The 13609-nt window shown below is 50.6% G+C and overlaps 1 protein-coding gene across 3 annotated transcripts in view; it reads left to right on the top strand.

The window, feature by feature from the left end:
• Window positions 1–13609, top strand: part of LOC122921234 (ADAMTS-like protein 4) — a 116438-nt gene that overhangs the window by 11528 nt on the left and 91301 nt on the right. The window lies entirely within an intron of this gene.

The following is a 13609-nucleotide window of genomic DNA, read 5'->3' as shown; positions in this document are numbered from 1 at the left end:
AAGCAGCAGATGAAAGGTGTAATTACATTCAGCCTGGTGTAACAGTGAATTTCCTAGTCCCAAATGACCTGTAGCAAATACAGTGCTCACATAATTGCGCCATATAGTGAACATAGAAAAATGCCATATAACCTTGCTTTATAACATTCATATAACACCATCCAATGGTGGCAAATAATAAAAACATAATAGTGACTCATAGTGAACATATACTGTAAAACCGCCATATAGTTCCCTGTTCTTATTTTGCCTACTATACAGAAATATTTAGTGATGAGCCAACAGAGAGGAAGTTTGAAGGGGCCGGACTGTGGAGACCCCATGACACCTGACACTGTCCCACCTTGTGTAACTGGCGTCGTATACCTTAGCACGCTTGCACATGTTTATCTTGTAATTTTACTGCATATATAATTATCCCCGCACCCAGTCATCAGAATTTGGCAAATCCTCCACTTTCACATACCGATTACTGGCTGTTATTTTATAGTATATTATGGTGTATTTAACTGTGTGCTTTGTATTAGTAAAATGGCTCTAGGACCTGTTGGGTGTCTCTAGCTTGGATACAAGATGAGATACGGTCTCTAGCCTGGATACAAGATGAGATACGGCCTCTAGCCTGGATACAAGAGGAGATACGGCCTCTAGCCTGGATACAAGAGGAGATACGGCCTCTAGCCTGGATACAAGATGAGATACGGCCTCTAGCCTGGATACAAGATGAGATACGGCTTTGAGCCTGGATACAAGATGAGATACGGCCTCGAGCCTGGATACAAGATGAGATACGGCCTCTAGCCTGGATACAAGATGAGATACGGCCTCTAGCCTGGGTACAAGATGAGATACGGCCTCTAGCCTGGGTACAAGATGAGATACGGCCTCTAGCCTGGGTACAAGATGAGATACGGCCTCGAGCCTGGATACAAGATGAGATACGGCCTCGAGCCTGGGTACAAGATGAGATACGGCCTCTAGCCTGGGTACAAGATGAGATACGGCCTCGAGCCTGGATACAAGATGAGATACGGCCTCGAGCCTGAATACAAGATGAGATGCGGCCTCTAGCCTGGGTACAAGATGAGATACGGCCTCTAGCCTGGGTACAAGATGAGATACGGCCTCTAGCCTGGGTACAAGATGAGATACGGCCTCGAGCCTGGATACAAGATGAGATACGGCCTCTAGCCTGGGTACAAGATGAGATACGGCCTCTAGCCTGGGTACAAGATGAGATACGGCCTCTAGCCTGGGTACAAGATGAGATACGGCCTCGAGCCTGGATACAAGATGAGATACGGCCTCGAGCCTGAATACAAGATGAGATGCGGCCTCTAGCCTGGGTACAAGATGAGATACGGCCTCGAGCCTGGATACAAGATGAGATACGGCCTCGAGCCTGAATACAAGATGAGATGCGGCCTCTAGCCTGGGTACAAGATGAGATACGGCCTCGAGCCTGAATACAAGATGAGATGCGGCCTCTAGCCTGGATACACGATGAGATACGGCTTCTAGCCTGGATACACAATGAGATACGGCCTCTAGTCTGGATACACGATGAGATACGGCCTCTTGCCTGGGTACGCGATGAGATACGGCCTCTTGCCTGGGTACGCGATGAGATACGGCCTCTAGCCTGCATACACGATGAGATACGGCCTCTAGCCTGCATACACGATGAGATACGGCCTCTAGCCTGGATACAAGGTGAGATACGGACTCTAGCATGCATATACGATCAGATACGGCCTCTAGCCTGCATACACGATCAGATACGGCCTCTAGCCTGCATACACGATCAGATACGGCCTCTAGCCTGCATACACGATCAGATACGGCCTCTAGCCTGCATACACGATCAGATACGGCCTCTAGCCTGGATAGAAGATGAAATACAGTTGCACATGGTGGCCTACAGGTTCAGATCTGAACACATTTGTCCTCAGATGTTACAACTGGACCTGTAGGTCCTGCGCACGTGTAGGTTGGTGAAGCTGACGTCCATAAATGCTGGATTAGTGATAAATCTGGTGACCGGGCAGTCAAGAAACTGCCGTAATCTGGTGGAGTAATTCCTGATAAACCCTTGCTGTGTGTGGGCGAGCATTATCCTGCTGAAAAATGCCAGTTGGAAGTCCTGCCATGACAGGAACACATGTGGCCTCAGGACATCCTGCACATATTGGTTAGCTGTTGGTGTCCCACTTACCACTACTAGCGGTGACCGACTGTCATATGTGATGTCTCCTCAGATCATCACACCAGAAGTTGGCGCAGTGTGTCACTCCACAACAAAGGGAGGATTAAAGAGCTCATCACGAGGCCTCCATACTCACACCCAACCATCATTGGATCCCAAACAGAACCTGGATTCGTTGCTAAAGACAATTTGGTTCCAGTCTGTAGCAGTCCAGGGTTTTCGTTCTTGACACCACTGTAAACAAAGGCGACAGTGGCTGGAAGTTAATGACAGGACACGTACTGGACACTGTGACACCAAATTTTTCCTCTCTTTGTGAGAGTGTCTGCGGTGGACCCTTTTTGGAGGAATGTCTCACAGGTTCTTTTTGGGGAAGCATCTGTGGAAGGCCCTTTTTGGGGGAACGTCTGTGTTGGGCTTTTTTTGTTGTGGGACTTCTTTTATATGACCTTTCTGTGATCATTTTTAGACCCTACAATGACCGTCTGGAGCAGAGTAGCCAGAGGTAACATCTGTCATTCTTATCAGACAGGACAATGTAGCTTCTGGGAATGTCTCTTCTACCATAGTACGGTATTTTATGTCTGACTTGATGTACAGCGGCAATTACTTCAAGTACTATATCCATAAATGCCTCAAAGGAGATCTGCTCTGATCATGAACTGGATAAAGGACTATTGTCTCAGAATCGTCAACGGCTATTGTATATTTGGGGGCTTGTTGTAAAGAAGTTAAAAGGGTCTGTATTTTCACAAATTGGACAGAACTTCAATACCAGACACAGCCAATTGACAAGGGTGGCCCTGTTTCTGGAATAAAATGAGACGCCTTCTTCTAATCTAAGACCTTAAAAGGGTTTTATTGATGACATATCCTCAGGATTGGTCACCAATACGATATCGGTGGTTTTCCAACACCAACCACCCTCACTGATCAGCTGTTTCAATCAGCCTTCCGCTTCCAGCTTCATCTACTCCATCCAAAATAGATGGTCAATAGGAGTGCCTGGTGTCTTACCCCCCACCAATCATCAATATCTAAGTCCCAGAAACCCCTTTCAAGGATATAGTCACCTTAATTAAACTGACAGTTAAATGACCCCCATGGAGTGGCAATCACTACATACTTAACCTGCCTGGTGTGTCCAGGGATGCTTTTGCTGTCCCCCACCCCTTTGTTATGCAGGCTGGGATTAATAACCTCACCATACCAGCATTACAATTGGAACTGGGGATGTCACCGAACAAGGACATCATCATTGTTCACGGCTCCACTTCTGGCTATAGATGGCACCCCAGAGTACACGCCAGTATTACTGACCTCACCCAATCACCTTTTCAGTACATTAGACCCTGGCATCTACTCCTTTTTGCTAAAAGTTGACAATCTCAGGCCTTAGGTTAACTTTGTAAAAATGCCCTGGTTTACCGAAGCGGCTATTATTTTTCAGTCTTGTAGCTGGATACACGAGAAGTGTTTATGCTGGAAGGAGTCGTACGTCGCTTGCAGCCACATTCCTGGATATTGTGCTCAGACTGTTAACATGTGGCGTATACTCAGCACAGAGGCAAAGGTGACAGACATAGACGCCTATACGCTGTATTTTCCAGGAGCGGTCTCTTTGTACAGTATAATACCTCACTTATATACTGGACGTCACTAGCTGTCACTTATCCTAGTGGAAAACTGATGCCTTCTGGAATTCCACCTCGATCCTGTGAAATGCAGAAAACATTGTCAGACCTTTCATAGGAAGAGGCCTCCACCCACCAGAACAGAGAAGTCAGGGATCCCAGAGCTGGCCTCATGTTGGATGGTGCCCTGTGTAGTACCTTCTGTTGTCCCCACCCCATAAAAAAGTACTGTCATACTATACAGTGCCTAATTATATGTGCCGTACAGTATAGTACCATACATTGACCTAATGCAATTGCCTAAATAACAATACTAGACAATTCCCGCACCACATACAATGCCGAAGTAAAACCACAATAGAGTGGCCAAATAATACCCTCCTACAGAAAGCAAACACCACCATACTATATCACCAAATAATGCCACCATGCAGTGCTCAAATAATACCACCATGCAGTGCTCAAATAATACCTCCATACAGTGCTCAAATAATACCACCATGCAGTGCTCAAATAATATCTCCATACAGTGCTCAAATAATACCGCCGTGCAGTGCTTAAATAATACCTCCATGCAGTGCTCAAATAATACCTCTATACAGTGCTCAAATAATACCTCTATACAGTGCTCAAATAATACCACCATGCAGTGCTCAAATAATATCTCCATACAGTGCTCAAATAATGCCACCATGCAGTACTCAAATAATGCCACCATGCAGTACTCAAATAATGCCACCATGCAGTACTCAAATAATGCCGCCATGCAGTGCTCAAATAATACCGCCATACAGTGCTCAAATAATGCCGCCATGCAGTGCTCAAATAATACCGCCATACAGTGCTCAAATAATGCCGCCATGCAGTGCTCAAATAATACCACCATAAAGTTTTCAAATGATAACGCCATGCAGTGCTCAAATTATACCAACATACGATGCTCAAATAATATCACTATATATTCATCAAATTATACCACGCAACAGCGCTCGGGTAATGCCACCGTACAGTGCTCAAATAATACCGCCATGCAGTGCTCATATAATGCCACCATACAGTGCTCAAATAATACCACCATGCAGTGCTTAACTAATACCCCCATGCAGTACTCAAATAATGCCACCATGCAGTACTCAAATCATACCACCATGCAGTACTATAATATTACTCTTCTAAAGCCAGACAGACCTGTTTTTAATGGCCGTTTAGAAATCAGTGCACCCATCTCGCGCTCGTCAAAAATGGGTAGACTATGAAAAAAATATATAATATTTACTTTATTTAATTTATGTAGTATTTATAAAAACATGTAAGTAAAATAGCAGCAGGTGAAACCCCAAAAGAGGGCAAAGAGGGAACTGCAGAGTCCGTCCGCCGCAGAATATAATCCAGCAGTAAAACCACTATCACAATATGCCCCCAGTCTGGCTCTGCCGGCCAGACAGGCCCAGCTAACCACTAGCTCAGCTCAGCTTATCCATCTTCCGTGTGCTTGACGGCCACGGGCACCTACGTCATCTTCCAGCGATCAACTGCTTGGCTGGACACGTGGGACGCTGAGCGAAACAACGGGTCTGACGTCTTGTGCTGCAAGTTAACAGCTAATAGTAAGTGCAATATCGCTTACACAAAGAAGCGGTCCTGTTATAATACAGGATACTCGAACAGAGAAACCCTTTTTTGTATCAACTTCAGCAAGGATACACTGGAATCGCTGTAGCGACTGAGATATAATTTTGTCTCAACTACCTGGCAATTGACACTCATGTCCAGGACATTTAAGCGGCATAAGTAATTATTTCTTGCAGCCCCACTGTAGTCACTTTGGTCCTATACTTAGGAGTACTCCAGCTATTTAAGTTTGTGCGTGAGCTCCGCACATACTTGTGTAATTTACATGTCTATATGCTGATGTGAAGACACAAAGATTGTTTATATAGTTATTAATAAAAAAATGTATGCAAAAATACTGTGAGCCAGCCCATATTTCTATTCATTTATTCCTATCTTTCAGTTGGTAACTGAAGGGCTGAGCTCCAGTAGTCCGCTGGTAGAGCCTTTCTAAATATTTGTTAGTAGTATATTTTTTTGCCCCCAGAAAGCATTACTAGTGCCCAGGGCACAATGGCCACATATGGGTTACTGACAGAACAATGCAAATCCGTACCATCTGTAGCACGCCGACTCTGCAGTCACCTCCTCCCAACGCCATTTCGCCACACAGGCTTCTTCCGGGGATAGAGCCATCGCCGTTTCGCCACACAGGCTTCTTCCGGGTATAGAGCCAACGCCGTTTTGCCACACAGGCTTCTTCCGGGGATAGAGCCATCGCCGTTTCACCACACAGGCTTCTTCCGGGGATAGAGCCATCGCCGTTTCACCACACAGGCTTCTTCCAGGGATAGAACCAACGCCGTTTCGCCACACAGGCTTCTTCCGGGGATAGAGCCAACGCCGTTTCACCACACAGGCTTCTTCCGGGGATAGAGCCAACGCCGTTTCGCCACACAGGCTTCTTCCGGGGATAGAGCCAACTCCGTTTCGCCACACAGGCTTCTTCCGGGATAGAGCCAACGCCGTTTCGCCACACAGGCTTCTTCCGGGGATAGAGCCATCGCCGTTTTGCCACACAGGCTTCTTCCGGGGATAGAGCCAATGCCGTTTCGCCACACAGGCTTCTTCCTGGAATAGAGCCAACGCCGTTTCGCCACACAGGCTTCTTCCGGGGATAGAGCCAATGCCGTTTCGCCACACAGGCTTCTTCCTGGAATAGAGCCAACGCCGTTTCGCCACACAGGCTTCTTACAGGGATAGAGACAACGCCGTTTCGCCACACAGGCTTCTTCCGGGGATAGAGCCATCGCCGTTTTGCCACACAGGCTTCTTCCGGGGATAGAGCCATCGCAGTTTTGCCACACAGGCTTCTTCCGGGGATAGAGCCAATGCCGTTTCGCCACACAGGCTTCTTCCTGGAATAGAGCCAACGCCGTTTCGCCACACAGGCTTCTTCCGGGGATAGAGCCGACGCCGTTTCGCCACAAGGCTTCTTCCGGGGATAGAGCCAACTCCGTTTCGCCACACAGGCTTCTTCCGGGGATTAGAGCCGACTGCCGTTTCGCCACAACAGGCTTCTTCCGGGATAGAGCCAAGCCGTTTCGCACACAGGCTTCTTACAGGGATAGAGACCGACGCCGTTTCGCCCACACAGGCTTCTTCCGGGGATAGAGCCATCGCCGTTTTGCCACACAGGCTTCTTCCGGGATAGCGCCATCGCCGTTTGCCACACAGGCTTTTTCCGGGGGATAGAGCCACGCCGTTCCCACACAGGCTTCTTCCGGGGATAGAGCCAACGCCGTTTCGCCACAAGGCTTCTTCCGGGACTAGAGCCAACGCCGTTTCGCCACACAGGCTTCTTCCGGGAATAGAGCCCAACTGCCGTTTCGCCACACAGGCTTCTTCCGGGGATAGAGCCAACTCCGTTTCGCCACACAGGCTTCTTCCGGGATAGAGCCATCGCCGTTTCGCCACACAGGCTTCTTCTGGGGATAGAGCCGACGCCGTTTTCGCCACACAGGCTTCTTCGGGGATTAGAGCCGACACCGTTTCGCCACACAGGCTTCTTCCGGGGCCATTTTGCTTGAAGAGTCCAGAGCGAAATCTCACTTGGTGCGTGATGACATCGTCACTGCTGGCCAACGTGGTGACGTTATACATCACCGTGCACGAGATTTTGCTCGGGATATGCAAGCAAGATGGCCGCGGCGGAGAGGAGTATGATGATATTATTATTATTTTAATTTTATTTTTACCGCCGTTTCAGGGAATTGATTCGTTACCTCGAAGCACGGGGAAATTCCGCTTTGCGGCAAATGGAATTTTCCCTGAAATTCAGACCAAAGTCCACTTAGGATACTTCGATTTGCTCAATACTTCTGAACATGATTATGGGGGCAGCCATCTTGGCTCAGCTATTCTTAACAGCATTTAGAAAATTGCTTTACGGCAGCTCCACGGGTCGTAGACACAATGGACCCTGATGACTTATATAGAAGAGGCATGCTCTGTGACCTGTGCAGAGGACATTGTACAAGATAAAAATAGATAAGACAGGATCCTTTCTTATTTTCTTATCTATACACAGAGGTGATATCATTACAGGCAGGATTAGAATGACAGATAAGCAGATAACTGCAGTGAAGTGGTCTCTATTAGGCTTAGTGGCCAGTGGTCTTGCATTGGTGGATTATGTATAGTCCATGTATGTTGTGTATTATACCTAGACGTACTGTAGCAGGCTGGTATGACCCCGCCATGTGCTTCGCTGCTGTCTCTTTAATGTGCTTTCACACCGCCATATAATTGCTGCGTTTCCTCCGAGCGCTCACCCCGTTGACAGATTATTGTCATTTCGTATTGTTGCAGTGTTTCCCCACCCTAAATTGCGAACAGAAGATTCCTTCCAAATGGCAGAGGCGATTGGTTCTTCCGAGCCTCTGCCAGGTGGGATTTTATGATAATTCCTACAGTAAAAGTCCCAGAGAGAGCGCTGCCCGACCGCCCCTCCTCTGCTGCATGTCACCCGGACAATGCCTGCGCAATCGCTGCCTTCCTTTCAGTCTGCAAAATAAAATGTCCTGCTCGGAGGTCACCTGAAGGTCACGTTTCTCATGTGATGCCGATTCCCGGCCCTTTCATCCAGGACATTGCGAGTAACAATGCCAGCAGCAATGAGAGGGGCTGTCCCCCTGCATCCCAAAAGCCTTAAAGGGGGCCTGAACCCGCACTGTACAACCCTCCTCCCACCGCTCTGCCTCTAAGTGTCAGTCTTCATCTATCTATCAGTCTGTCTATCTGGGATCTACCCAGGCTCGGACTGGCCCACAGGGGTACAGGTGAATCCCCGGTGGGCCCCTAGTCTCCCACCCCCTGCACAAGTGACTTACTGCCCTACATACATATATTCAATGTCCAGCACCTCCACCAGCCTGTGCTCATATAAGACTTGTTAGATTATTTATTATATTTGAATGTATCCATACGGTGGGCCCCCAAAATACATTTTACTGGTGGGCCCTAGGTACCCCAGTCCGACACTGGATCTACCTGTATCAGATCTATCTATCTATCTATCTCATATCTATCTAGCTATCTATCGATCTAGCGATCTAGGAGCGAGCGAGCGAGCTAGCTATCGAGCGCAGATCTAGCGAGAGCCTAGCGAGCGAGCGAGCGAGCGAGCGAGGCGCGCGAGCGAGCGAGCCGAGCGAGCGAGCGAGCGAGCGAGCGCCGAGCGAGCGAGCGCAGAGCGAGGGCAGAGCGAGCGAGCGAGCGAGCGAGCGCGAGCGAGCGAGCGAGCGAGCGAGCGCAGAGCGAGCGAGCGAGCGCAGAGCGAGCGAGCGAGCGAGCGAGCGCAGCGGCGAGCGAGCGAGCGAGCGCAGAGCGAGCGAGCGAGCGAGAGCGAGCGAGCGAGCGAGCGAGCGAGCGCAGAGCGAGCGAGCGCAGAGCGAGCGAGCGCGCGAGCGCAGAGCGAGCGAGCGAGAGAGCGAGCGAGCGAGGCAGAGCGAGCAGCGAGCGAGCGAGCGCAGAGCGAGCGAGCGAGCGAGCGAGCGAGCGAGCAGCGAGCGAGCAGAGCGAGCGAGCGCCGCGAGCGAGCGAGCGAGCGAGCGAGCGAGCGAGCGCAGAGCGAGCAGCGAGCGAGCGAGCGAGCGACGAGGAGCGAGCGAGCGAGCGAGCGCAGAGCGAGGAGCGAGCGAGCGACGAGCGAGCGAGCGAGCGAGCGAGCGAGCAGCGAGCGCAGAGAGAGCGAGCGAGGAGCGAGCGAGCGAGCGCCGAGCGAGCGAGCGAGGAGCGAGCGAGCGAGCGAGCGGCGAGAGGAGCGAGCGAGCGAGCGAGCGCGAGCGAGCGAGCGAGCGCAGCGAGCGAGCGAGCGCCGAGCGAGCGAGCGAGCGAGCGAGCGAGCGCAGAGCGAGCGAGCGAGAGGAGCGAGCGAGCGAGCGAGCGCAGAGCGAGCGAGCGAGCGAGCGAGCGAGCGCAGAGAGCGAGCGAGCGAGCGAGAGAGCGAGAGCGAGCGAGCGAGCGAGCGAGCGAGCGCAGAGCGAGCGAGCGCAGAGCGAGCGAGCGCGCGAGCGCAGAGCGAGCGAGCGAGCGAGCGAGCGAGCGAGCGCAGAGCGAGCAGGAGCGAGCGAGCGCAGAGCGAGCGAGCGAGCGAGCGAGCGAGAGCGAGCGAGCGAGCTAGCGAGCGAGCGCCGAGCGAGGCCGAGCGGAGCGAGCGAGCGAGCGAGCGCAGAGCGAGAGAGCGAGCGAGCGAGCGAGCGAGCGCCGAGCGAGCGAGCGAGCGAGCGAGCGAGCGAGCGCAGAGCGAGCGAGCGAGCGAGGCCGAGCGAGAGAAGCGAGCTAGCGCAGATGCGAGCGAGCGAGCTGCAGAGAGAGGCAGCGAGCGACGCGAGCGAGCGAGCGCCAGCGAGACGAGCGAGGCGAGCGAGCGAGCGAGAGCAGAGGCGAGGCGAGCGAGCGACGTGAGCGCTCCGAGCGAGCGAGCGAGTCGCAGAGCGAGCGAGCGAGCGCCGAGCGAAGCTAAGCGAGCGAGCGAGCGAGCGCAGAGCGGAGCGAGCGCAGAGCGAGCGAGCTGAGCGAGCGAGCGGCAGAGTTGAGCGAGCGAGGAAGCGAGCGAAGCGAGCGCAGAGCGAGCGACGAGCGAGCAGGCGCAGAGCTGAGCGAGCGAGCGAGCGCCGAGCGAGCGAGCGAGCGAGGCAGCGAGCGCAGAGCGAGCGAGCGAGCGCAAGAGAGCGAGAGAGCGAGCGAGCGAGCGCCGAGCGAGCGAGCGCAGAGCGAGCGAGCGCAGAGCGAGCGAGCGAGCGAGCGAGCGAGCGCCGAGCGAGCGAGCGCAGAGCGAGCGAGCGCAGAGCGAGCGAGCGCAGAGCGAGCGAGCGCAGAGCGAGCGCAGAGCGAGCGAGCGCCGAGCGAGCGAGCGAGCGAGCGAGCGCGAGCGAGCGAGCGAGCGAGCGAGCGCCGAGCGAGAGAGGCAGAGCGAGCGAGCGCGAGCGAGCGAGCGAGCGAGCGAGCGAGCGCCGAGCGAGCGAGCGAGGGAGCGAGCGCCGAGCGAGCGAGCGCAGAGCGAGGAGAGAGCGAGCGAGCGAGCGAGCGAGCGAGCGAGCGAGCGAGCGCAGAGCGAGCGAGCGCAGAGCGAGCGAGCGAGAGAGCGAGCGCCGAGCGAGCGAGCGCAGAGCGAGCGAGCGCAGAGCGAGCGAGGCAGAGCGAGCGAGGCAGAGCGAGCGCAGCGCCGAGCGAGCGAGCGAGCGGCAGCGCCGAGCGAGGCGAGCGAGCTGAGCGCCGCGAGAGCTAGCTATAGCGAGCGAATCTCCGAGCGACGAGTATCTATCTCCTAGCATGAGCGTCAGAGGAGCGAGGCTCATATCTATTATCTATCTATCTATTCTCATCGATTCTAATCTAATCATATTATCTATCTATCCATCTATTCAATTATCTCCTATCGTATCTATCTATCTCATATCTATCTCAGATCTGTCTGTCTATCTAGCTTTCTGAAATCCCTCCTCCCTCGGATATATGCAGGGATTCTGAATGATCTACCATCCATATTGCCGTCCGGATTGAATCAGTAATTTATCAGTCATTTACTAGGACATGCTGACCATATCGAATACTGATGGAAACTATACGCCCATATGAATGGCCCTATTCATGAACGCTAGCAGCTGATTCCGGTACACACAATACCCGCCACATACGGATTGCAGATATGCTCTTGTGAGGGTCATGCCTCTATATGATTGTAGAACTTGATGAGATACTTTGTGTAGCCGTTCTGTACCATTTCAAGGTCTCTGTCAGTGAAAAGAAGCATTCTTTATATCCAGATTCTACAAAACCTTTCACTACTGAGCACTTGCTACAATTATATCTAGTCCAAGTTGAACAGTTTTATATAAAGTAGATGCATCCACAGCCCAATTATTATTCTTTTATTGATAGTTTGGATTTTGGGTGGTACTATCCCTCCTTGGGGAAAGAGCGCCTTAGTCGGCGTGAGGAGACTTGTTGGCCGTGCGTGCTCCTCTTGACTTCTGGGAAGAAAGGGATGGAAATGAGCTCTTAGCAAACTCTGCCTCTACCGCCACCAGATGTAAGGCAGCTATCCAACGTTCTAGAAGTGTATCGGTTTAGTTAAGATGCATCAGTTTGGACTATATGCCACCACATTGGGGTAGCTCAGTAAAGCTGACAACTTTGAGTATAAAAATATTAGGGATTGGAGCATTGCTTCATCATTTCTGGGCAGGATCTTCCAGATTGTACACGGTTGATTGTAAACAGTAGGACATGTAACATAGGATGGCTGACACGGGATCAAACACAAGCACCACACACTAAGTACATTCACAGAGCATTCATGCCGTTCTCGTCCTCAATAGAAGCCTCTTTGTTGGACTCTTTGAGTGTAAATTGGACTTCCAGGCATGGAGTTAGACTGTTGGTAAACACTCGGGGCTTTTGGCAATGACTGGCTCGACAAAGACTTTTTATATTAAAAATGTCTAATTTCTTTCCTCCTGCAAGATTTGCTTAGCTAGGCAAAGTTTACACAGCTTGCTGGAGGTATTTGGTCGGAAACTGATATATTGTTCTCTGTCCAAGGTATATACCCTCTCCATCCAATGCTGCTTTACTCCGTTTAGGCTGTTTTCCCAAATCCCATAGTACCCGATAATAAACAGCCTCATCCAAGTGTAACATTCATAAGTTCAGAGGTTTTAAAGGTCTCTGAAAGCAAGGTCTGTAAAGAGTCATCCATATACTCTGCACACCACCATTTTGAAGGACGTTCTTAGCTTGCTTACCTCCATTGTGTCCACTAATGCTCATACTTGTACACAGCAAGAAGTTTTTTATTGAGAGACAATTATGAGGAACTTGGAACAGAGGAACTGGGTGTTGTAGTTGTACCTTCCAAATGGACCTCAACAAAGAATCCTTTGTCGTGTTTGCAGCTTCAAACTAAGGTCATGATGGGACCTTATGGGGTTTGTGACTTTTCAACAATTCCAACTGTAATGGCTAAAACATTGAACTATATGAAGCAACTGTACCCATCCTAAAGCTTGCCATAAACATTAGATAAAAGTTGGTTGAACTTTCCAACATTAATGGGATTGTATAAATTGAAAAGAGACTGGGCACACCTCCAAATATTTGGCCACTATTTTTAATAGTTAAAATGGTTAAAAGTAATTTAAACAGACAATAATAGAGATAATGTTCAGACTGACATTTGTATAATCGGACAAGTAATGATCATAAAATTTTCAATAGATGGTGAGCATTATTATAAAATCCTAGACAATAGATAATACTAAAATACTGACTCATACAACTTAAAACGCATAAAAGGCTTAGGTCACTTGAAATACCAAATAATTTGCGGTGATTTAAAAATGGAGTTCGATAGCAGTCATTAAAGTGGCATACGTGTAGCCTAATTGCGGAGAATAGCTAGCACTGGTCTGGGAGAGTTCCTTGGGAGTTATCGTAAAAGGCTCCGTGTCTCATAGGCGGCTTTGTACTGCCTAATAGCGCATGCAGTGAGAGCAAGGAGAAGTTGAGCAAACAGCGGCGTCCCGCTGTGTGTGCGCTAAAAACAGTAGTGTCCTGTTAGATTGTGGGTATATTGACCTATAGGTCGAAATGGTCTTACCCTCTTGATGCGACTCCAGCCGTCCTGCGCAGATTTAGTATACTTGCGTTATCT

The sequence above is a fragment of the Bufo gargarizans genome, chromosome 11 (assembly GCF_014858855.1).
Source record: "Bufo gargarizans isolate SCDJY-AF-19 chromosome 11, ASM1485885v1, whole genome shotgun sequence".
Taxonomy (NCBI): Eukaryota; Metazoa; Chordata; class Amphibia; order Anura; family Bufonidae; genus Bufo; species Bufo gargarizans.
The sequence above is the reverse complement of the archived record's forward strand: the minus strand, read 5'-3'. Positions and strand labels throughout refer to the sequence as shown.